The sequence below is a fragment of the Lissotriton helveticus genome, chromosome 2_2 (assembly GCF_964261635.1).
Source record: "Lissotriton helveticus chromosome 2_2, aLisHel1.1, whole genome shotgun sequence".
Classification (NCBI taxonomy): Eukaryota; Metazoa; Chordata; class Amphibia; order Caudata; family Salamandridae; genus Lissotriton; species Lissotriton helveticus.
Window position 1 is genome coordinate 495,212,092 of NC_136060.1, and position 22,802 is coordinate 495,234,893.

At 50.1% G+C, this 22,802-nt stretch overlaps 1 protein-coding gene across 19 annotated transcripts in view; it reads left to right on the plus strand.

The window, feature by feature from the left end:
* LOC144821568 (E3 ubiquitin-protein ligase TRIM39-like) overlaps positions 1 to 22,802 on the plus strand; it is a 1,056,022-nt gene that overhangs the window by 711,003 nt on the left and 322,217 nt on the right. For all 19 annotated transcript variants that reach the window (XM_078678759.1, XM_078678756.1, XM_078678763.1 and 16 more), the window contains one exon: positions 5,135 to 5,182. The gene's annotated coding sequence lies outside the window, so the exon portion shown is untranslated. The remainder of the gene's footprint in view (positions 1 to 5,134; positions 5,183 to 22,802) is intronic.

The window sequence follows — 22,802 nt, forward strand, 5'->3', positions numbered from 1 at the left end:
AACCAACTTTTAACAATGGGTCTAGTGCGAGTCGCATTGACTACATATTGGTCAATATTGACTCCTGGGATGTTGTAGTGGATATGTCAATTGAAACAAGGCCAGAGAGCGACCACAACCCACTCTCACTTGTATTTAAGGTCCCGGGTCTAGGGCTCCCCCTGGCAGAAACAGCCTGTATTACATCAGACCTAGTTTTGAGCGACAATAGAAGACGGGTTAAATGGCCGAGGGTCATAGCTGATCAGGAGCTTGTCCGCCAAATAGATGAACTGGTCCTTGAAACCAGAGATAAGATGAGTGTATTATCATCTAATGACAGGGCAAAGCCCATTATTGTTGATCTTCATGAGGCATGTTTTGTGGCCATTAGAGAATTGCTCACTAGGCCATGTAGAAAACAGAAAGTGAAGCAACCCAAAGGTTGGTATAATAAAAATTGTAGAGAAGCCCACAGTATCTTAATTGCTGCTGTTAAATCTAGACATACGCCAGACATTAGGACAGCGAGACAGGCCTACAAACATATCATTTGGGAAGCCAAAAGGGAATGGGATGATTCATATTGGCTTGAACTCCTCAAAGCCTGTGAATCGTCCAACCAAATTAAGTTTTGGGAGTTAGTCAGGTGGGGTAGGGGTTCTGACTCACTTACACCGGAAAATTATGTTTCCTCCGTGGATTGGGTGGAATTCTTTTCCTCTCAATTTAAAGACCCTAATATTGTTCAACTGGCAGATGAGCCCGTGGTGGGGAACATACCAGTAATTTATGGGGATAGGCTTAACTTTTGTACCTCGGACACTGAACATGCCTTAGGCCTAATCCAGTCTGGGAAAGCCCCAGGTATAGATGCTGTTCCAGCAGACCTTTTTAAATTGAATTTAGAACTATGGGTCCCTTATATAACAACTCTGGCAAATTCTATTGCTGCAGGGGCAAGGGTACCACAATCCTGGAAAGGGGCTGAAATACTTCCTGTCTATAAGAAAGGGGATCGATCTTTACCGAAAAACTATCGCCCCATTAGTTTGATTGATACCATTCAGAAAGTGGTATCAAGAATGGCCCTAGCTAGAATACAGGGGTGGATGGAGCAGAACAATATACTCTCCCCCATGCAAGCAGGGTTCAGATCAGGTACCAGCACCCTAGATCAGGTGTTTCGCCTAACCATGTTGTATTGGAAGGTGGTTCTTTTGGGCGGAGGTGTCATCTACGCCGCCTTTGTCGATCTCAGGTCGGCTTTCGACTTGGTTCCCAGGGCTAAGCTTTGGGATGCCCTTAGACTTATGGGCCTTCCACCTGAACTATTAGAGCTGGTTAGGCGCTTACATGAGGATAACTTTGCCCGTGTAAGATGGGGGAAACAGGGCCAGGTGACCGCTAACTTCCCTGTCGAACGTGGGGTCCGGCAGGGTTGCGTGTTGGCACCCACCCTGTTTCTCCTGTTTATTAATCGGGTGGTTGCTTTCTTTAGTGAAAGACAAACTGACGCTCCCACCCTGGGGGGGTCAAAGTACCCCATGCTAATATTCGCCGATGATACCCTGCTCCTTTCTAAGACCCGGAGTGGCCTACAAGCAGCTTTAAACAGATTTGCAGAATTTTGCACAGAAAATGACATTCAGATAAATGCTGAAAAAACTAAATTTATGGTTTTTAATAAAAATAAACAAATCAAAAGTTCATTTTTATTAGGAGGTGTCCCAATTGAACAGGTCAAAGTCATGACCTATTTGGGCGTGACTCTTGACCATCAACTTACTTGGAATCCCCAGTTGGAGGTTTTAATTTTGAAATTTGTTCGCCTTACAGGATGCTTGCTAAAGGAACAAAAAAAGACCTTGACCAAACGCATTACACCAGCGTTAAAAATCTATGAGGCCAAGGTTAATGCAGCTACCCTGTATGGCGCGGACATATGGGGCTACAAAGGCTTGTCAGCGCTAACCATAGCTCAGAACAGGTTCTTTCGGAACTTAGTTGGGCTCCCGCAATCGACACCCATAAAACCATTGCTCTTGGACTAAGGCTGCAGACCCCTGGATGAGATGGCACAGTATTGTCTTGTTGCTCTTTGGCGACGCCTTTGGACGACCCAAGAGCTTAGTCTTTTTGCTCATGAATTGTGTGAGATTAGATCATTGTGGGGTGCCCAGAAAATCCCTTGGCTACGGGAGGTCAAACAACTTTTGCACTCCATGGGCCTCTCCAAATTATGGTCACATCCCGAATGTTCTAGGTTCCCTTCCAAAGTGGAATTTAAAGAGTTATTTTGGGCTGCAAAGAAATCTGCACTGGTCTCACTATCATCAGAAAATAGCTTAACGGGAGTGTTTTTAACACACAAGTTAACACCATCCCTTGAGCCCTATTGGGATTTGATTTGCAAAACCCTCGACCGTAAGCTGTATCATCAGTTTCGGGTGGGTACTTTGCCGATCAATTCCTTTACTGCAAAATGGGCTAAGACCTCAACTGCCAAATGCCCTTATTGCCCCGACCAGGTCGAAAGTATTGGCCATCTGTTTTTTGCTTGCCCAGCATATCGATTGCCCCGACTAAAATGGTTGAAACCAATTTGTAAAACCTTACATTGTGTGGGTAATCGTACAGCCCTGTTGAAATTACGTGACATGCGTACTGAAAAATCTGTGATCTGTGTTGCCAAATTTCTGGTGTGGGTGTGGCTGATAGGCGCAAAGAACTTGTAACCCTGTTTTGATTAACCTGTTTTTAATGTTTGTATGTTGCTTAGAGGGTAAATTCTTTTTATAGCTGGGGTTCCAATGTAAAATGTAAAAATGTTGATACTTTGCAAATGTTTTTATTCTGTGGTCTTTTATGAATTTTATTCGAAATAAAGACTAAATGAACTGAACTGGTTGGGCTCAATGAGGAACCATGTGGGACTCCGCAGAAAGTGTGAGTGGCATCAGAGTAGAATTGATCCAATTTTACTTTTTGTGACCGATGAGTGAGAAAAGAGGACAGAAGCATCAGAGCAGAGCCTGTGACCTCAATCAGTTTGAGACGGCCAACCAACCTCGTGGGTGATATGGTATCAAAGGCCACAGTTAAGTCAAGGAGAATTAGTAGAGAGGTGTACCCAGCATCAACTTGAATGCAGATGTTGTTTACTGCAGAGGTTGAGGCAGTCTCCAGGCTATGGCCACTCCTACAACCATGCTGAGAGCCATCAAGCAAATGATGTTGGTCCAAGTAGGAGCTGAGATGGAAATGTTATGTTATGTTATGTTATAACGAATTTTATAACGCGCTCTGTTACTAGCAAGTATCCTGGCGCGAAATGTAGATGCTTCTCCAAGATGTTTGGAGGGACTGGCCACAGAGAGAAAGGTTGATAGTTTTTTAATTCAGGGGGATATAAAGTGGCCTTTTTTAATAATAGTTTGACCACCACAGTTTTCCAAGTGAGAAGGTACTGTCCCGATAAGATAGCTGCACTGAGCATGGAGGTAAGGTGAGCGACAATCATCTCCCTACCAAATTTCATGATCTTCAAGGGGCAAGATTCCAGAGGGGATCTGGAGGTGATTCCCCCTAGAAGGCAATCCGTGTGCTCAGGGCCGGACTGGGACCCAAAACGGGCCATGGCAAAGTGATCCGATGCCCCCCCCCCCCACCCCTCCCCCAGGTGTTGGGTATGCGGCCGGGCTATTTTTCAGGGACGGTTTCGGACGATTACGTAACAGCAGCCGATATTGCCCTATAACAAAATTGGGGTCCACAACCGGCCCCTAACCCTGGTGGCCCACCGGAGAAATGCCTGGTGCCCGCTATGTCCAGTCCGGCCCTACGTGTGCTCCTGCGACAAGGAGGGGAAGGCAGGTAAATTAGCTACCCCCTCGTGGGGTATAGGTGAATTAAGGAGAGCGGAGCTAGTAGTACTTGCTTTTATGAAAAAGCATTTATATACGAAAATAAAGTGAAATATGGCACACCACAAAGTCATAAGACTTCATAAGACATTCTAGTGTTAACCGGGAGAGAACCACTTCCATGTCTAAGGACTGGGGATATTGTGAGGTGTTAGACTTGGCATCTTTTGGCATGTTTCCTCTGAGACTTTGCTTTCTGCCCTTCCGGTTTTGGCTTTGCTTTTGCTGGCGTAGTGTTTCTGCGCACTTTGCCCACTGCTAATCACTGGTAAAGTGCAAGTGCTCCTGCGGTAAAGTATGTTATGGATTGGTGTTTCCATTATTGGCTGTTTGGTTTTCTTGTCAGCCCCTAGTAAAGTGCACTGAGTGTGCCAGAGCCTTGGAATCAAATGCTACGCATGGGCCTGCAGCACGGATTGTGCCACCCCAGTGAGTAGACCCGTAAAGGTACCTCAGACCTGCCATTGCAGAGCCTGCACGCAGTTTGTAACTGTCATGTCGACTTGGCCCGTGCACACACTGGCCAGACCCTAACCTTCCCTTTTCTTACATGTCAGACATCCCTGAGGTAGGCCCAAAGTACCCCTGTGGGCAGGGTGCAGTGCGTGTGAAAGGTAGGCCATGCCCTTTCTTTTTGGCCTATTTTTTGATCTTGCCAGTTTGAACTTGCTACTTTGTCATGCCGGAATCAAGAGCATCATCCGTTTCATCCCTGGAAATTGCCATTGAGGAGGATAGGTTGGAACTCTACAATGTTAGGGAATTGAAATCCATTTTCAAGAGCCTAAAAGTCCAAGTCAGAGGCCTCATTAGGAAGGACTAGCTACAAAAGGCACTGAGGGTGTCGGGGTCTAAATACTTAATGCTGTCTGAACCACACAGGAGCAGAATGACGCTAGATCCCACTACCCTTCTCAGAACCAACCCTTGTAGGTCCTTTTGTATTCCATTGCAGGTAAGTTCTAAGGGGGAAAAGGGGTTGGGACAGAGAAGAGACTGCTCCAATATTCTGCCTGTTCAGCTACGTCTTCTTCTTCTTCTTACAGGACTGCAACATTAACATGTAAAAAACCTTTATTTACTGTGCCTTTTAACTTACTGTTTTTCTATGGTGTATAAATAACTTATCTTATCAGAATGTTTACTGAAGCTTACTTCTACTTCTCATGTATTGTTTACTAGGTTGTATGAGAAGTCTTCACTCAAATCTCTTTTCTTTTTGTTCTTAGGTACAATCTGCACTTGATCCTGCTATTCCTTAATGTAAGAAAGAAAAGGTAAGTATTTATTTCTGTATTCCTAATTTACGTATTATTTGGGTTTCTCTTTCTTTCTATTAACTCACTGTTAAGAGACTGGAGTGGGCCTTGAACTGGGGTTTCTGGAGTAGGATGACTGGTTTTCTGTCTTTAATTAGTTTTTAAACAATGCTTCAGAATTTAGGTTAAATGTTAAAAGGTAGCGTTCGTTTCATTAAGGCCTTCAGTTTTAATGTTTGCTAGAAGCATAATTTATTCTGCCCCCAGGTTTTAATGTTTGCTGAAGAGTTAATTTATTCTGGCCATAGAACATTACTGGAGTACTTTAACTGGGCCTTCACTTATTCATCTTCAAACCTAACAGTGGCATGAGAAAGAAATATGCAGGGCTTTTGACCCGATTTCACCTTTTAATTAATTCTCTGAAGAGTGAACAAGTTTCAGTCAAAGAAGACATGGTGTGTTGAAAGGTCACACCTGGGTCTGACAGATTCTGGAACAGCTGAATAAGACATCTGATTCAAAAAGATTTTATTTAATCTTCTCGGCTAAGGAAAGCAATTACTGAAAGTTAGTTCCAGTTCTCAAACGAAGGAAAATATATTCTGACTTTGTTCCTTTTTAGGGCGAGGCCTCCGCCCACGTAAGTGGGAGAAGTTTCGAGATCCTAATGTTAAAGAAGAGAAAAAAAAAGTATCTCCTAGGGCTTTGGCGAGACAAATTCCACACATTCCTTAGTGTGTTCTGTCATCTGGCCAGTGATTCGTCTTCGTTGTGGTGTCGTTTTAATAGGCTTGAAGTGATAGGGTAAATGTAGTTTTCCTCCGCCATGTTGGGCATTTTTCGTTCGTGTGCGCGCAAAGAAGTACATTAATTATAATTAGGAGCTGTCAGGGTGCCTCCGTAAGTGAATCCAGATGGCCGGGCGCGTTCACCATTCAGCAGCGCTCAGCGCGCAGCTGCTGCATGCCAGGCCGGGAAAGGGCTTCATTAGCCTCACTCATCCGGCGCTGAGACAGGCCCCCTCCCTCATCTGTATCGGCGAAACAGGACAGATGCAATAAAGAGTGCCTAGGAGCTGGCTAGATGCACCATGGAGCGCTTCGAATTGGGTAAAAGATGCCCGTTTCAAAGCAGCCACATGCAACTTAACATACTTACAAGCGGGCGTGTGTGTGTTAGAAACCAACTAATGTTAAACCATGTGTCCGCTATCACTCACTCTCTTCTCTCCACTACTGAACAGACAGAATAAGAGGGCCACTCTGGTCAGTCACTCATGAGTGACACTAAACTCTTCCCACAAGACCTCTGCAAATTATTGCGATCAAGCACTTCCTCACAGATGGTACCCGTTCGGTAAAGCGCTTTGGCGACGCGTCAGAGGCATGAAGCTCTATATAAGCACAATTAACATTACAGTTGCAGAGATATAAAATCGTCAGGTTTCACCCAATAGTTGAGAAAACTACACCATAAATAACAAATTACATGATGTTTGTTATATGTTTTACATAGCAAACATTTTCAGGGCTCGGATTGTGCATGGCTCTAAGAGCCAAGCCAGAGCCTGAGCTTGGCTGTCCCTGTTAACTTGTTTCCTCTCTCACCTCTAACCCCAAAACCCATTTTCAATTTTAAAGACGGTGAAAACAACATTTCGACATGCTGACGTTGAGATTGATGGAGCACTTAACAGGTGCCTTCTCCGTGGCCTCTTCTGCCGTGATTGGGTGGGCCAAAGTTCACATTTGGGTGGGCCTGGCCCCTGTTTTGGCTCCTCGTAACCATGGGCAGAAGGAGACACTGGCTGAAGAACCATTAACTCACTGATGTACTCGACCAGCGTTCAACCCTGTTGCCTCGTGAATATACAAAGATTGCAGCAACATTAACCAACTGAGCTATCTTACCCGGATACGAGGGTGTGATCTGCAAATTAAACACGGAGCTTAGAGAATGTACAGTCGCTCACCTAGGTTTGTCCATTGGATTCTTCCGTGAGACCTGCAGGCTACACCCATACCTCAGCAGCAGGAGCATTAACCCTCAGGACTGTTTTACCAGCTAGTGCGCTTCCATTTGTTTTCGGGCATAGCCGCCTGCGTGTGATGGGACTACGGGCAGTGCAGAGTGCAGAATCAGAGTGCAGAATCAGAGTGCAGAATCAGAGTGCAGTTTGAGAGTGCAGAGTGCAGATTGAGAGTGGGGAGTGCAGATTGAGAGTGCAGATTGAGAGTGCAGTGTGAGAGTGCAGTTTGAGAGTGTAGTTTGAGAGTGCAGTATGAGAGTTGAGAGTGCAGATTGAGAGTGCAGATTGAGAGTGCAGATTGAGAGTGCAGATTGAGAGTGCAGATTGAGAGTGCAGTTTGAGAGTGCAGTTTGAGAGTGCAGAGTGCAGTTTGAGAGTGGAGAGTGCAGATAGAGAGTGCAGATAGAGAGTGCAGATAGAGAGTGCAGATTGAGAGTGCAGATAGAGAGTGCAGATTGAGAGTGCAGTTTGAGAGTGCAGTTTGAGAGTGCAGTATGAGACTTGAGAGTGCAGATTGAGAGTGCAGATTGATAGTGCAGATTGAGAGTGCAGAATCAGAGTGCAGATTGCAGTTTGAGAGTGCAGTTTGAGAGTGCAGTTTGAGAGTGCAGAGTGCAGTTTGAGAGTGGAGAGTGCAGTTTGAGAGTGCAGATTGAGAGTGCAGTTTGAGAGTGCAGTTTGAGAGTGCAGTTTGAGAGTGCAGTTTGAGAGTGCAGTTTGAGAGTGTAGTTTGAGAGTGCAGTATGAGAGTTGAGAGTGCAGTTTGAGAGTGCAGTTTGAGAGTGCAGTATGAGACTTGAGAGTGCAGATTGAGAGTGCAGATTGATAGTGTAGATTGAGAGTGCAGAATCAGAGTGCAGAGTGCAGATTGCAGTTTGAGAGTGCAGTTTGAGAGTGCAGAGTGCAGATTGAGAGTGGAGAGTGCAGTTTGAGAGTGCAGATTGAGAGTGCAGTTTGAGAGTGCAGATTGAGAGTGCAGAGTGGCAGTGAGTGCAGACTGAGTGCAGAGTGACAGTGAGTGCAGACTGAGTGCAGAGTGACAGTGAGTGCAGAGTGACAGTGAGTGCAGAGTGACAGTGAGTGCAGAGTGAGTGCAGAGTGACAGTGAGTGCAGAGTGACAGCGAGTGCAGAGTGACAGCGAGTGCAGAGTGACAGCGAGTGCAGAGTGACAGCAAGTGCAGAGTGACAGCAGAGTGACAGTGACAGCAGAGTGACAGTGAGTGCAGAGTGACAGTGAGTGCAGAGTGACAGTGAGTGCAGAGTGACAGCAGAGTGACAGTGAGTGAAGAGTGACAGTGAGTGCAGAGTGACAGTGAGTGCAGAGTGACAGTGAGTGCAGAGTGACAGTGAGTGCAGAGTGACAGTGAGTGCAGAGTGAGTGCAGAGTGACAGTGAGTGCAGAGTGACAGTGAGTGCAGAGTGACAGTGAGTGCAGAGTGACAGTGAGTGCAGAGTGACAGTGAGTGCAGAGTGACAGTGAGTGCTGAGTGACAGCAGAGTGACAGTGAGTGCAGAGTGACAGTGAGTGCAGAGTGACAGTGAGTGCAGAGTGACAGTGAGTGCAGAGTGACAGTGAGTGCAGAGTGACAGCAGAGTGACAGCAGAGTGACAGCGAGTGCAGAGTGACAGCGAGTGCAGAGTGACAGCGAGTGCAGAGTGACAGCGAGTGCAGAGTGACAGCGAGTGCAGAGTGACAGTGAGTGCAGAGTGACAGTGAGTGCAGAGTGACAGTGAGTGCAGAGTGACAGTGAGTGCAGAGTGACAGTGAGTGCAGAGTGACAGCAGAGTGAGTGCAGAGTGACAGCGAGTGCAGAGTGACAGCGAGTGCAGAGTGACAGCGAGTGCAGAGTGACAGCGAGTGCAGAGTGACAGTGAGTGCAGAGTGACAGTGAGTGCAGAGTGACAGTGAGTGCAGAGTGACAGCGAGGGCAGAGTGACAGCAGAGTGACAGCAGAGTGACAGTGAGTGCAGAGTGACAGCGAGTGCAGAGTGACAGCGAGGGCAGAGTGACAGCGAGGGCAGAGTGACAGTAGAGTGACAGTAGAGTGACTGTAGAGTGACTGTAGAGTGAGTGCAGAGTGACTGTAGAGTGAGTGCAGAGTGACAGTGAGTGCAGAGTGACTGAGTGCAGAGTGAGTGCAGAGTGACTGAGTGCAGAGTGACTGAGTGCAGAGTGACTGAGTGCAGAGTGACAGTGAGTGCAGAGTGACAGTGAGTGCAGAGTGACAGTGAGTGCAGAGTGACAGTGAGTGCAGAGTGACAGTGAGGGCAGAGTGACAGTGAGGGCAGAGTGACAGTGAGGGCAGAGTGACAGTAGAGTGACAGTAGAGTGACTGTAGAGTGACTGTAGAGTGACTGTAGAGTGAGTGCAGAGTGACTGTAGAGTGACTGTAGAGTGAGTGCAGAGTGACTGTAGAGTGAGTGCAGAGTGACAGTGAGTGCAGAGTGACAGTGAGTGCAGAGTGACAGTGAGTGCAGAGTGACAGTGAGTGCAGAGTGACAGTGAGTGCAGAGTGACAGCAGAGTGACAGCAGAGTGACAGTGAGTGCAGAGTGACAGCGAGTGCAGAGTGACAGCGAGTGCAGAGTGACAGCGAGTGCAGAGTGACAGTGAGTGCAGAGTGACAGTGAGTGCAGAGTGACAGTGAGTGCAGAGTGACAGTGAGTGCAGAGTGACAGTGAGGGCAGAGTGACAGTGAGGGCAGAGTGACAGTGAGTGCAGAGTGACAGTGAGTGCAGAGTGACAGTGAGTGCAGAGTGACAGTGAGTGCAGAGTGACAGTGAGTGCTGAGTGACAGCAGAGTGACAGTGAGTGCAGAGTGACAGTGAGTGCAGAGTGACAGTGAGTGCAGAGTGACAGTGAGTGCAGAGTGACAGTGAGTGCAGAGTGACAGCAGAGTGACAGCAGAGTGACAGCGAGTGCAGAGTGACAGCGAGTGCAGAGTGACAGCGAGTGCAGAGTGACAGCGAGTGCAGAGTGACAGCGAGTGCAGAGTGACAGTGAGTGCAGAGTGACAGTGAGTGCAGAGTGACAGTGAGTGCAGAGTGACAGTGAGTGCAGAGTGACAGCAGAGTGAGTGCAGAGTGACAGCGAGTGCAGAGTGACAGCGAGTGCAGAGTGACAGCGAGTGCAGAGTGACAGCGAGTGCAGAGTGACAGCGAGTGCAGAGTGACAGCGAGTGCAGAGTGACAGCGAGTGCAGAGTGACAGTGAGTGCAGAGTGACAGTGAGTGCAGAGTGACAGTGAGTGCAGAGTGACAGTGAGTGCAGAGTGACAGCGAGGGCAGAGTGACAGCAGAGTGACAGCAGAGTGACAGTGAGTGCAGAGTGACAGCGAGTGCAGAGTGACAGCGAGTGCAGAGTGACAGCGAGTGCAGAGTGACAGCGAGTGCAGAGTGACAGCGAGGGCAGAGTGACAGCGAGGGCAGAGTGACAGTAGAGTGACAGTAGAGTGACTGTAGAGTGACTGTAGAGTGAGTGCAGAGTGACTGTAGAGTGAGTGCAGAGTGACAGTGAGTGCAGAGTGACTGAGTGCAGAGTGACTGAGTGCAGAGTGACAGTGAGTGCAGAGTGACAGTGAGTGCAGAGTGACAGTGAGTGCAGAGTGACAGTGAGTGCAGAGTGACAGTGAGGGCAGAGTGACAGTGAGGGCAGAGTGACAGTGAGGGCAGAGTGACAGTAGAGTGACAGTAGAGTGACTGTAGAGTGACTGTAGAGTGACTGTAGAGTGAGTGCAGAGTGACTGTAGAGTGACTGTAGAGTGACTGTAGAGTGAGTGCAGAGTGACTGTAGAGTGACTGTAGAGTGAGTGCAGAGTGACTGTAGAGTGAGTGCAGAGTGACAGTGAGTGCAGAGTGACTGAGTGCAGAGTGAGTGCAGAGTGACTGAGTGCAGAGTGACTGAGTGCAGAGTGACTGAGTGCAGAGTGACAGTGAGTGCAGAGTGACAGTGAGTGCAGAGTGACAGTGAGTGCAGAGTGACAGTGAGTGCAGAGTGACAGTGAGTGCAGAGTGACAGTGAGTGCAGAGTGACAGTGAGGGCAGAGTGACAGTGAGGGCAGAGTGACAGTAGAGTGACAGTAGAGTGACTGTAGAGTGACTGTAGAGTGACTGTAGAGTGAGTGCAGAGTGACTGTAGAGTGACTGTAGAGTGAGTGCAGAGTGACTGTAGAGTGAGTGCAGAGTGACAGTGAGTGCAGAGTGACAGTGAGTGCAGAGTGACAGTGAGTGCAGAGTGACAGCAGAGTGACAGCAGAGTGACAGTGAGTGCAGAGTGACAGCGAGTGCAGAGTGACAGCGAGTGCAGAGTGACAGTGAGTGCAGAGTGACAGTGAGTGCAGAGTGACAGTGAGTGCAGAGTGACAGTGAGGGCAGAGTGACAGTGAGGGCAGAGTGACAGTAGAGTGACAGTAGAGTGACAGTGAGTGCAGAGTGACAGTGAGTGCAGAGTGAGTGCAGAGTGACAGTGAGTGCAGAGTGAGTGCAGAGTGACAGTGAGTGCAGAGTGACAGCAGAGTGCAGAGTGAGTGCAGAGTGACAGTGAGTGCAGAGTGACAGTGAGTGCAGAGTGACAGTGAGTGCAGAGTGACAGTGAGTGCAGAGTGACAGTGAGTGCAGAGTGACAGTGAGTGCAGAGTGACAGTGAGGGCAGAGTGACAGTGAGGGCAGAGTGACAGTAGAGTGACTGTAGAGTGAGTGCAGAGTGACTGTAGAGTGAGTGCAGAGTGACTGTAGAGTGAGTGCAGAGTGACAGTGAGTGCAGAGTGACTGAGTGCAGAGTGAGTGCAGAGTGACTGAGTGCAGAGTGACTGAGTGCAGAGTGACAGTGAGTGCAGAGTGACAGTGAGTGCAGAGTGACAGTGAGTGCAGAGTGACAGTGAGTGCAGAGTGACAGTGAGTGCAGAGTGACAGTGAGTGCAGAGTGACAGTGAGGGCAGAGTGACAGTGAGGGCAGAGTGACAGTGAGGGCAGAGTGACAGTAGAGTGACAGTAGAGTGACTGTAGAGTGACTGTAGAGTGACTGTAGAGTGAGTGCAGAGTGACTGTAGAGTGACTGTAGAGTGACTGTAGAGTGAGTGCAGAGTGACTGTAGAGTGACTGTAGAGTGAGTGCAGAGTGACTGTAGAGTGAGTGCAGAGTGACAGTGAGTGCAGAGTGACTGAGTGCAGAGTGAGTGCAGAGTGACTGAGTGCAGAGTGACTGAGTGCAGAGTGACAGTGAGTGCAGAGTGACAGTGAGTGCAGAGTGACAGTGAGTGCAGAGTGACAGTGAGTGCAGAGTGACAGTGAGTGCAGAGTGACAGTGAGTGCAGAGTGACAGTGAGTGCAGAGTGACAGTGAGGGCAGAGTGACAGTGAGGGCAGAGTGACAGATAGGGCAGAGTGACAGTAGAGTGACAGTAGAGTGACTGTAGAGTGACTGTAGAGTGACTGTAGAGTGAGTGCAGAGTGACTGTAGAGTGACTGTAGAGTGAGTGCAGAGTGACTGTAGAGTGAGTGCAGAGTGACAGTGAGTGCAGAGTGACAGTGAGTGCAGAGTGACAGTGAGTGCAGAGTGACAGTGAGTGCAGAGTGACAGCAGAGTGACAGCAGAGTGACAGTGAGTGCAGAGTGACAGCGAGTGCAGAGTGACAGCGAGTGCAGAGTGACAGCGAGTGCAGAGTGACAGCGAGTGCAGAGTGACAGTGAGTGCAGAGTGACAGTGAGTGCAGAGTGACAGTGAGTGCAGAGTGACAGTGAGGGCAGAGTGACAGTGAGGGCAGAGTGACAGTGAGGGCAGAGTGACAGTAGAGTGACAGTAGAGTGACAGTGAGTGCAGAGTGACAGTGAGTGCAGAGTGAGTGCAGAGTGACAGTGAGTGCAGAGTGAGTGCAGAGTGACAGTGAGTGCAGAGTGACAGCAGAGTGCAGAGTGAGTGCAGAGTGACAGTGAGTGCAGAGTGACAGTGAGTGCAGAGTGACAGTGAGTGCAGAGTGACAGTGAGTGCAGAGTGACAGTGAGTGCAGAGTGACAGTGAGTGCAGAGTGACAGTGAGTGCAGAGTGACAGTGAGGGCAGAGTGACAGTGAGGGCAGAGTGACAGTAGAGTGACTGTAGAGTGAGTGCAGAGTGACTGTAGAGTGAGTGCAGAGTGACTGTAGAGTGAGTGCAGAGTGACAGTGAGTGCAGAGTGAGTGCATAGTGACAGTGAGTGCAGAGTGACAGCAGAGTGACAGTGAGTGCAGAGTGACAGTGAGTGCAGAGTGACAGTGAGTGCAGAGTGAGTGCAGAGTGACTGAGTGCAGAGTGACAGTGAGTGCAGAGTGACAGCGAGTGCAGAGTGACAGTGAGTGCAGAGTGACAGTGAGTGCAGAGTGACAGTGAGTGCAGAGTGACAGCAGAGTGACAGTGAGTGCAGAGTGACAGTGAGTGCAGAGTGACAGAAGAGTGACAGTGAGTGCAGAGTGACAGTGAGTGCAGAGTGAGTGCAGAGTGACAGTGAGTGCAGAGTGAGTGCAGAGTGACAGTGAGTGCAGAGTGACAGCAGAGTGCAGAGTGAGTGCAGAGTGACAGTGAGTGCAGAGTGACAGTAAGGGCAGAGTGACAGTGAGGGCAGAGTGACAGTGAGGGCAGAGTGACAGTAGAGTGACTGTAGAGTGAGTGCAGAGTGACTGTAGAGTGAGTGCAGAGTGACTGTAGAGTGAGTGCAGAGTGACAGTGAGTGCAGAGTGACTGAGTGCAGAGTGAGTGCAGAGTGACTGAGTGCAGAGTGACTGAGTGCAGAGTGACAGTGAGTGCAGAGTGACAGTGAGTGCAGAGTGACAGTGAGTGCAGAGTGACAGTGAGTGCAGAGTGACAGTGAGTGCAGAGTGACAGTGAGTGCAGAGTGACAGTGAGGGCAGAGTGACAGTGAGGGCAGAGTGACAGTGAGGGCAGAGTGACAGTGAGTGCAGAGTGACAGTGAGTGCAGAGTGACAGTGAGTGCAGAGTGACAGTGAGGGCAGAGTGACAGTGAGGGCAGAGTGACAGTGAGTGCAGAGTGACAGTGAGGGCAGAGTGACAGTGAGGGCAGAGTGACAGTGAGTGCAGAGTGACAGTGAGTGCAGAGTGACAGTGAGTGCAGAGTGACAGTGAGTGCAGAGTGACAGTGAGTGCAGAGTGACAGTGAGGGCAGAGTGACAGTGAGGGCAGAGTGACTGTAGAGTGACTGTAGAGTGACTGTAGAGTGAGTGCAGAGTGACTGTAGAGTGAGTGCAGAGTGACAGTGAGTGCAGAGTGACAGTGAGTGCAGAGTGACAGTGAGTGCAGAGTGACAGTGAGTGCAGAGTGACAGTGAGTGCAGAGTGACAGTGAGGGCAGAGTGACAGTGAGGGCAGAGTGACAGTGAGGGCAGAGTGACAGTGAGTGCAGAGTGACAGTGAGGGCAGAGTGACAGTAGAGTGACTGTAGAGTGACTGTAGAGTGACTGTAGAGTGACTGTAGAGTGACTGTAGAGTGACAGTGAGTGCAGAGTGAGTGCAGAGTGACTGAGTGCAGAGTGACAGTGAGTGCAGAGTGACAGTGAGTGCAGAGTGACAGTGAGTGCAGAGTGACAGTGAGTGCAGAGTGACAGTGAGTGCATAGTGACAGTGAGTGCAGAGTGACAGCAGAGTGACAGTGAGTGCAGAGTGACAGTGAGTGCAGAGTGACAGTGAGTGCAGAGTGACAGTGAGTGCAGAGTGAGTGCAGAGTGACTGAGTGCAGAGTGACAGTGAGTGCAGAGTGACAGTGAGTGCAGAGTGACAGTGAGTGCAGAGTGACAGTGAGTGCAGAGTGACAGTGAGTGCAGAGTGACAGCAGAGTGACAGTGAGTGCAGAGTGACAGTGAGTGCAGAGTGACAGTGAGTGCAGAGTGAGTGCAGAGTGACTGAGTGCAGAGTGACAGTGAGTGCAGAGTGAGTGCAGAGTGACTGAGTGCAGAGTGAGTGCAGAGTGACTGAGTGCAGAGTGACAGTGAGTGCAGAGTGACAGTGAGTGCAGAGTGACAGTGAGTGCAGAGTGACAGTGAGTGCAGAGTGACAGTGAGTGCAGAGTGACAGTGAGTGCATAGTGACAGTGAGTGCAGAGTGACAGCAGAGTGACAGTGAGTGCAGAGTGACAGTGAGTGCAGAGTGACAGCAGAGTGACAGTGAGTGCAGAGTGACAGTGAGTGCAGAGTGAGTGCAGAGTGACAGTGAGTGCAGAGTGAGTGCAGAGTGACAGTGAGTGCAGAGTGACAGCAGAGTGCAGAGTGAGTGCAGAGTGAGTGCAGAGTGACAGTGAGTGCAGAGTGAGTGCAGAGTGACAGTGAGTGCAGAGTGACAGCAGAGTGCAGAGTGAGTGCAGAGTGACAGTGAGTGCAGAGTGACAGTGAGTGCAGAGTGACAGTGAGTGCAGAGTGACAGTGAGTGCAGAGTGACAGTGAGTGCAGAGTGACAGTGAGTGCAGAGTGACAGTGAGTGCAGAGTGACAGTGAGTGCAGAGTGACGAGTGACAGTGAGTGCAGAGTGACAGTGAGTGCAGAGTGACAATGAGTGCAGAGTGACAGTGATTGCAGAGTGACAGTGATTGCAGAGTGACAGTGAGTGCAGAGTGACAATGAGTGCAGAGTGACAATGAGTGCAGAGTGACAATGAGTGCAGAGTGACAGTGATTGCAGAGTGACAGTGATTGCAGAGTGACAGCAGAGTGACAGTGAGTGCAGAGTGACAGTGAGGGCAGAGTGACTGTAGAGTGAGTGCAGAGTGAGTGCAGAGTGACAGTGAGTGCAGAGTGAGTGCAGAGTGACAGTGAGTGCAGAGTGAGTGCAGAGTGACAGTGAGTGCAGAGTGACAGTGAGTGCAGAGTGACAGTGAGTGCAGAGTGACAGTGAGTGCAGAGTGACAGTGAGTGCAGAGTGACAGTGAGTGCAGAGTGACAGTGAGTGCAGAGTGACAGTGAGTGCAGAGTGACAGTGAGTGCAGAGTGAGTGCAGAGTGAGTGCAGAGTGACAGTGAGTGACAGTGAGTGCAGAGTGACAGTGAGTGCAGAGTGACAGTGAGTGCAGAGTGACAGTGAGTGCAGAGTGACAGTGAGTGCAGAGTGACAGTGAGTGCAGAGTGACAGTGAGTGCAGAGTGACAGTGACTGTAGAGTGAGTGCAGAGTGACTGTAGAGTGAGTGCAGAGTGAGTGCAGAGTGACAGTGAGTGCAGAGTGACAGTGAGTGCAGAGTGACAGTGAGTGCAGAGTGACAGTGAGTGCAGAGTGACAGTGAGTGCAGAGTGACAGCCGAGTGACAGTGAGTGCAGAGTGACAGCAGAGTGACAGTGAGTGCAGAGTGACAGTGAGTGCAGAGTGACAGCAGAGTGACAGTGAGTGCAGAGTGACAGTGAGTGCAGAGTGACAGCAGAGTGATAGTGACAGCAGAGTGACAGTGAGTGCAGAGTGACAGTGAGTGCAGAGTGACAGTGAGTGCAGAGTGACAGTGAGTGCAGAGTGACAGTGAGTGCAGAGTGACAGTGAGTGCAGAGTGACAGTGAGTGCAGAGTGACAGTGAGTGCAGAGTGAGTGCAGAGTGACAGTGATTGCAGAGTGACAGCAGAGTGACAGTGAGTGCAGAGTGACAGTGAGTGCAGAGTGAGTGCAGAGTGACAGTGAGTGCAGAGTGACAGTGAGTGCAGAGTGACAGTGAGTGCAGAGTGACAGTGAGTGCAGAGTGACAGTGAGTGCAGAGTGACAGCAGAGTGACAGTGAGTGCAGAGTGACAGCAGAGTGACAGTGAGTGCAGAGTGACAGTGAGTGCAGAGAGACAGTGAGTGCAGAGTGACAGTGAGTGCAGAGTGACAGTGAGTGCAGAGTGACAGTGAGTGCAGAGTGACAGTGAGTGCAGAGTGACAGTAGAGTGACAGTGAGTGCAGAGTGACAGTGAGTGCAGAGTGACAGTGAGTGCAGAGTGACAGTGATTGCAGAGTGACAGCAGAGTGACAGTGAGTGCAGAGTGACAGTGAGTGCAGAGTGACAGTGAGTGCAGAGTGACAGCAGAGTGACAGTGAGTGCAGAGTGACAGTGATTGCAGAGTGACAGCAGAGTGACAGTGAGTGCAGAGTGACAGCAGAGTGACAGTGAGTGCAGAGTGACAGTGAGTGCAGAGTGACAGTGAGTGCAGAGTGACAGCAGAGTGACAGTGACAGCAGAGTGACAGTGAGTGCAGAGTGACAGTGAGTGCAGAGTGACAGTGAGTGCAGAGTGACAGTGAGTGCAGAGTGACAGTGAGTGCAGAGTGAGTGCAGAGTGAGTGCAGAGTGAGTGCAGAGTGAGTGCAGAGTGAGTGCAGAGTGACAGTGAGTGCAGAGTGACAGTGAGTGCAGAGTGACAGTGAGTGCAGAGTGACAGTGAGTGCAGAGTGACAGTGATTGCAGAGTGACAGCAGAGTGACAGTGAGTGCAGAGTGACAGTGAGTGCAGAGTGACAGTGAGTGCAGAGTGACAGCAGAGTGACAGTGAGTGCAGAGTGACTGTAGAGTGAGTGCAGAGTGAGTGCAGAGTGACAGTGAGTGCAGAGTGAGTGCAGAGTGACAGTGAGTGCAGAGTGACAGTGAGTGCAGAGTGACAGTGAGTGCAGAGTGACAGTGAGTGCAGAGTGACTGCAGAGACAGTGTGTCAGGGTGCACATTGTGTGAGTGTGCAGAATGAGTGTGCAGGGTAAACATTGTGTGACTATGCAGGGTGACATTGGGAGTGTGCGGGTGAGCAGTGTGTGAATGTGTAGGGGCAGTGTGTGAGTGTGCAGAAAACACCACACACACATACACCACACACACATAACGCACACACAAACCACACACCTCAGTCTCTCAACACCACACACTTGTCACCACTCAACACAACACACTCACCACCACACTCACTCCCCAGGCTCACCCCCACAGACTCACCACCACACACTCACCAGCACACAGAAAACAACACACACAACAACACACCCCCAGCCGTCAATGAATGCTTTCACCATGCACAAACACCAACAACCATCATCCATCTGTGCACGCTTTTACCAAGCACACACCCACCAGCCGTCAGTGCACCCTTCCACCAGGCACACACACCTCCAGCCGGCAGTGCACTTTTCCACCAAGCAATCGCAGTATGGTACACTTTACTTTTAAACATATTCATATAAAGCACAGCATGCCACCATTGGTAAAATTACAATTCAACCAAGATACTTCCACTACACACCACATGCACACACTCCATAACACATGGCAAAAAGACATTGGCATTTACAATGCCATTAGCTCAAACTCAAATAAATCCGAGCCCGATTGCATTTCTAATGCTTGTTTAAATAGAAATTTACCTTTGACACATAACCTTTTCTCACAGAATGTTTTATATTAGCTACATAGTTTAACACTAACCTGATTAGTGAGAGAATGTAGTTCCGATTAAGCTAACCCCGATTTTATTGCAACTACCCTAACGACTTCCTCGAGGCTGGGGAAAACTGGTGCTCTTCCAATTGTTTGTTCAGTGAAGTGCGCACTGGAATGTTGAAGCACACTCACCAGGTGTTCTGAATCCTAAAAGACTAGACTGCGGTGTGCTGTTGCAGTATGTGCATGGTGGCAGCCATCTTGGAGTTCCATCGGTGCCAACAAGCACTCCAGCTTGACGGATGAACTGACTTTTGATAATTTAGTAGGGGGGAGATGGTAGCCGGTGTTGCGTTAAAAGGAGGAAACCTCTCGTGAGTCCTGACAGAGGCCCTGGGTAATACCCAGAGATGCAAGTGGGCAATCTGGCAATCTTAGTGGAGAGGCGGAGGGGCCTATTCCCAGGGTGGATGCGCATTTGGGAGGAGGGGAACCCTTCAAGCCAGGAAGCAGTATCCCATCCCCAGAGGAGCTGGAGGACAGACAGGAAGCATGGAAGTTCGAGTTGGAAAAACTCAGGAGGGAAAGTGAAAAGAAAAACAAAAGAATAGCCATGGAGGCAAGGAAGATGATGTTAGACCATGAGCAAGGTCTTAAGGAGCTGGCGTTAAGGAGTATGCCCGGCTCAGATGGTGGCAGCAACTCGTCAAGACAGGCAGACAGAATTGTGCACATCCCTAAGAATGTGGGCAAGGAATTCAAGAAGGGGGATGACATACAAAGGTGGTTTCAGGGGTACAAGACAGCAATCCACATAAATGGGGTCCCTGAAGAGAATTGGGAGCAGGATTGTGGCCTCTCTTCCCTGAAGAAGCGAGGGACACTTTAATAGCTTTGGGTAAAGGGTATCACCTCACCTATCAAGACATGAAGTATGCCCTCCTCACTTAGGGGCCCATTATGATCGCGGACGGACTTGAGTCCGTCCGTGACCATAAAGGAGGAGGGAACCTCTGCATGGCCTGCGGAGTTCCCTCCTGTCCAACTAGGATGTATGTCGATACCACGCATACCGTTACAACGCGGTATGTAACAACGTGGATTTAACAACGCAAGTCATTATGTCGACTTGCACTGGAGGGTGTTGGATTTAGGATTAGTGTAAATTACTATTCCAACTACAGCCTACGTACAGTAGGGAAGGTGTTGGAATAGTAATTCACACTATTCCTAAGTCTAGAGCGCCCTCCAGTGCAAGTCGACATAATGACTTGCGTTGTTAAATCCACATTGTTACATACCGCGTTGTAACGATTGCTTGGTAAAGGATGTTTCCCGTCTAATTAGGATGTGACCGCCACCCTGGCGGACACATCCTCTATTTTTACCATTGCGGCGGGTGGGCTTCAAGCTGCACCCGCCGCAATGGTAAAAATGCATACATTGCATTTGTATGCAGAAAGCGGCAGGCACCGTGCGGTGCCTGCCGATTTCTGCATACAAATGCAAGGGGGTACCATAGGTACCCTCCATGTGCACCCCCCACCCCTCCTTCACCCAGGGCAGTGAAGTTCCATATGCTTTTCCACGGCGGAAAACCCGCCGCGGAAAAGCATTTAGTAAAGCCCATCCTAATATGGCTGGCGGTGTCTGAGAGACACCGCCACCATATTAGAGCTTCTCCGCCGCGGTTGTAAGCCAACCGCGGCGGAAAAGCTGCAGACGGAAACCAGGACCCACCAGCCATCCTAATGTGGCGGTGGGTCTTTGGTGGGTCCGCTGCGGTTTTTCAGCATCCTCCGGGCCGGCGGTGGCTTCCGCCGGCCCGGATGATGCGGAAAAACCGCAATCGTAATAGGCCCCTAAGTATGGTCTTACTCCTGAAAAGTATAGGGATCAGTTCAGGTCCAGTAAGAAGTCTGATGCCAACACTTGGGTGGAATGTGTGGATGTGTTTTGCCGGTCACTGGATAGCTGGGTGAAGGGCAGTAATGTGACAGATTATCAGGGGCTCTACAATTTGATTGCATGGGAGCACTTGTCCAGTCTATGTTTTGCAGATCTGCGCCTGCACCTAGTTGATAGTAAGCTGACTGACCCTAGGAAGCTTGCTATGGAGGTGGACCCTGGGTGAGTATGTTTGGGGAGACTCAGCCAAAGGTGGGCAGGGTCCCCAGCAGAAAAGTAGGGGGGACAAGGGTAAAGCACAGGAGTTCTCTAAAGGGCCCTAAACTAACACCCAGGGTAAAGTTTCCCATCCCCCGGAGATAAGAAACAAGGGGTCTCGTCAGGAAAGCCTGCTGAGACCAGCCCCCGCAAATGTTTTGCATGTGACTAGGTGGGGCACATGAAGGGGGACCCTAGGTGCTCCAAGGGGGCACAGCCACCCACTGGTGGGCAGTCCAAGGTGTTGGCTAGTGTAGCGCTTAGGGAGGAGGAGGAGTACCCACAGGAGGGTGGGTACCACGCAAAAGTGACATTTGTCTCGCTAGGGGACAGTGAGATGGTCCCAGGGACCCAGGTGCCGCCTAACACAAAGAAATACAGCACCTGGGTGAACCTCAATGGGAGAAGGGTAGAGGCTTTCAGGGATACTGGAGCCAGTGTGACCTTCGTCCGGTGTCACCTGGTCTCTGAGGAGCAGGTAGTCCCCAGGGCATTCCACCAAGTAATTGCAGTCAGCAATTCTGAACGCCAGTGTCTGGTGGCGCCGGATCCCTTCGAGTGGGGGTGTCGCAGGTCCCTTGAGGGTGGTTGTGAGCCATTCCATGCCTGTAGATTGTCTGCTCTGTAACAACCTGGAGCATTCCTTGTGGAAGGATGTTGAGCTCAGGTCTCACTTGGAGATGCTTGTGTTGCCAACGAGGGCATGAGTGTCCACTCGGTCCATGGCGGCCAGAGAGGGTGATAAGAGGGACCCGGAGCCTGAAACAGTGGCCCAGGTCGCTGCCAAGAGAAAAGGCAAGGGGCGCGGGAAACCAGCCCCCGAAGTTCTCACGGCCCAGGAGGAGGCGGACCTGGAGGGATACACCATGGTGCCTACAGGGGAACAGGTAGCTGCACTGGGGGACATCTCTGAGCTGACCCATTGGCAGAAAGAAGGGGGTCCCACCTGGGAGGAGTTCTGCCAGGAGCAGAAAGAGTGCCCTTCTCTGGAGGGTCTGCGGTGGCAGGCATCAGCCCAGGCGACTGGTGATCAGTCCGGATCACATTGGATCTACTGGGAGAACGCATGACCTTAAAACCCTGGTCCAATCGCTGGTTCTCTCCAGACTGGACTACTGCAATTCTCTTCTTACTGGCCTCCCCAAATCCCACCTGTCCCCCCTTAAGTCTGTTCTCCATTCAGCAGCTTGTTTCATTTATGGGGCCAAAAGAAGCGCCCACATCACACCCATATTATCCACCCTCTGCTGGCTTCCCATCGAGGCAAGATCTATCTACAAGACCGCCTGCATCACCCACAACGCCTTGCACTCCTCCTCTCCTCGCTACCTGATGAATAAACTGAAACTCTTTGGAGGCTCTAGACCAGGGGTCTTCAATCTGTGGGGCGCGACCCCCAGGGGGGTCATGGAGTCCTGGGAAGGGGGTCGCAGATTGTCAGTTTGCCTCAGTGGCGTCGGGCTGATTGAGGGTGCTCACGGCGGAGGCCTAATTCACACCGAGGGGTGAAAAACAACAAAGCCTCATTAACAAGTAAACTGTCTTTTAAAGACCTGTGAAGTACTGGGGTGCGGCTTTGTGTGTGTCCCTGAAGGTGTTTAAGCCCGGCTCACATACACGAGGAGGGGAAGGGATGGGGGGCAGGGGAGGGTAGTTGGGGGAGGAGGCTGTAGCCCTTTGAGTTCAATGGACGTTGCGTGCCTGGAGCTGTGGGTCCTGCCTGTAAAGCACAAAGCACGAACCCTCATACCTGGCGCCTGTGCAGGAGAAATGTGCCTGAGAGTCTGTTCTTCAGGTGAGATGTTGTTACAGCCTGTCCGCCCCCGCCCCCAGCAGGGAGGCACAGAGATGCCCTCCCATGAGCGAGGAAGAAGAATGAAGAAGACGCAGAGAGATACTGACACCCCCCCCCCTCCGCCCCCTCTCCCCCATGAGAGAGGCACAGAAAAGGTGGGTGAATGAATGGATGAAAGGGTGGATGGATGAAGGATGGATATATGGATGGATAAAAGGTTGCATGGATCATGATGGATGGATGTGTGAAAAGGTGGGTGGATGAATGATTGGTGAATGGATGGATGAAAGGGTGGATG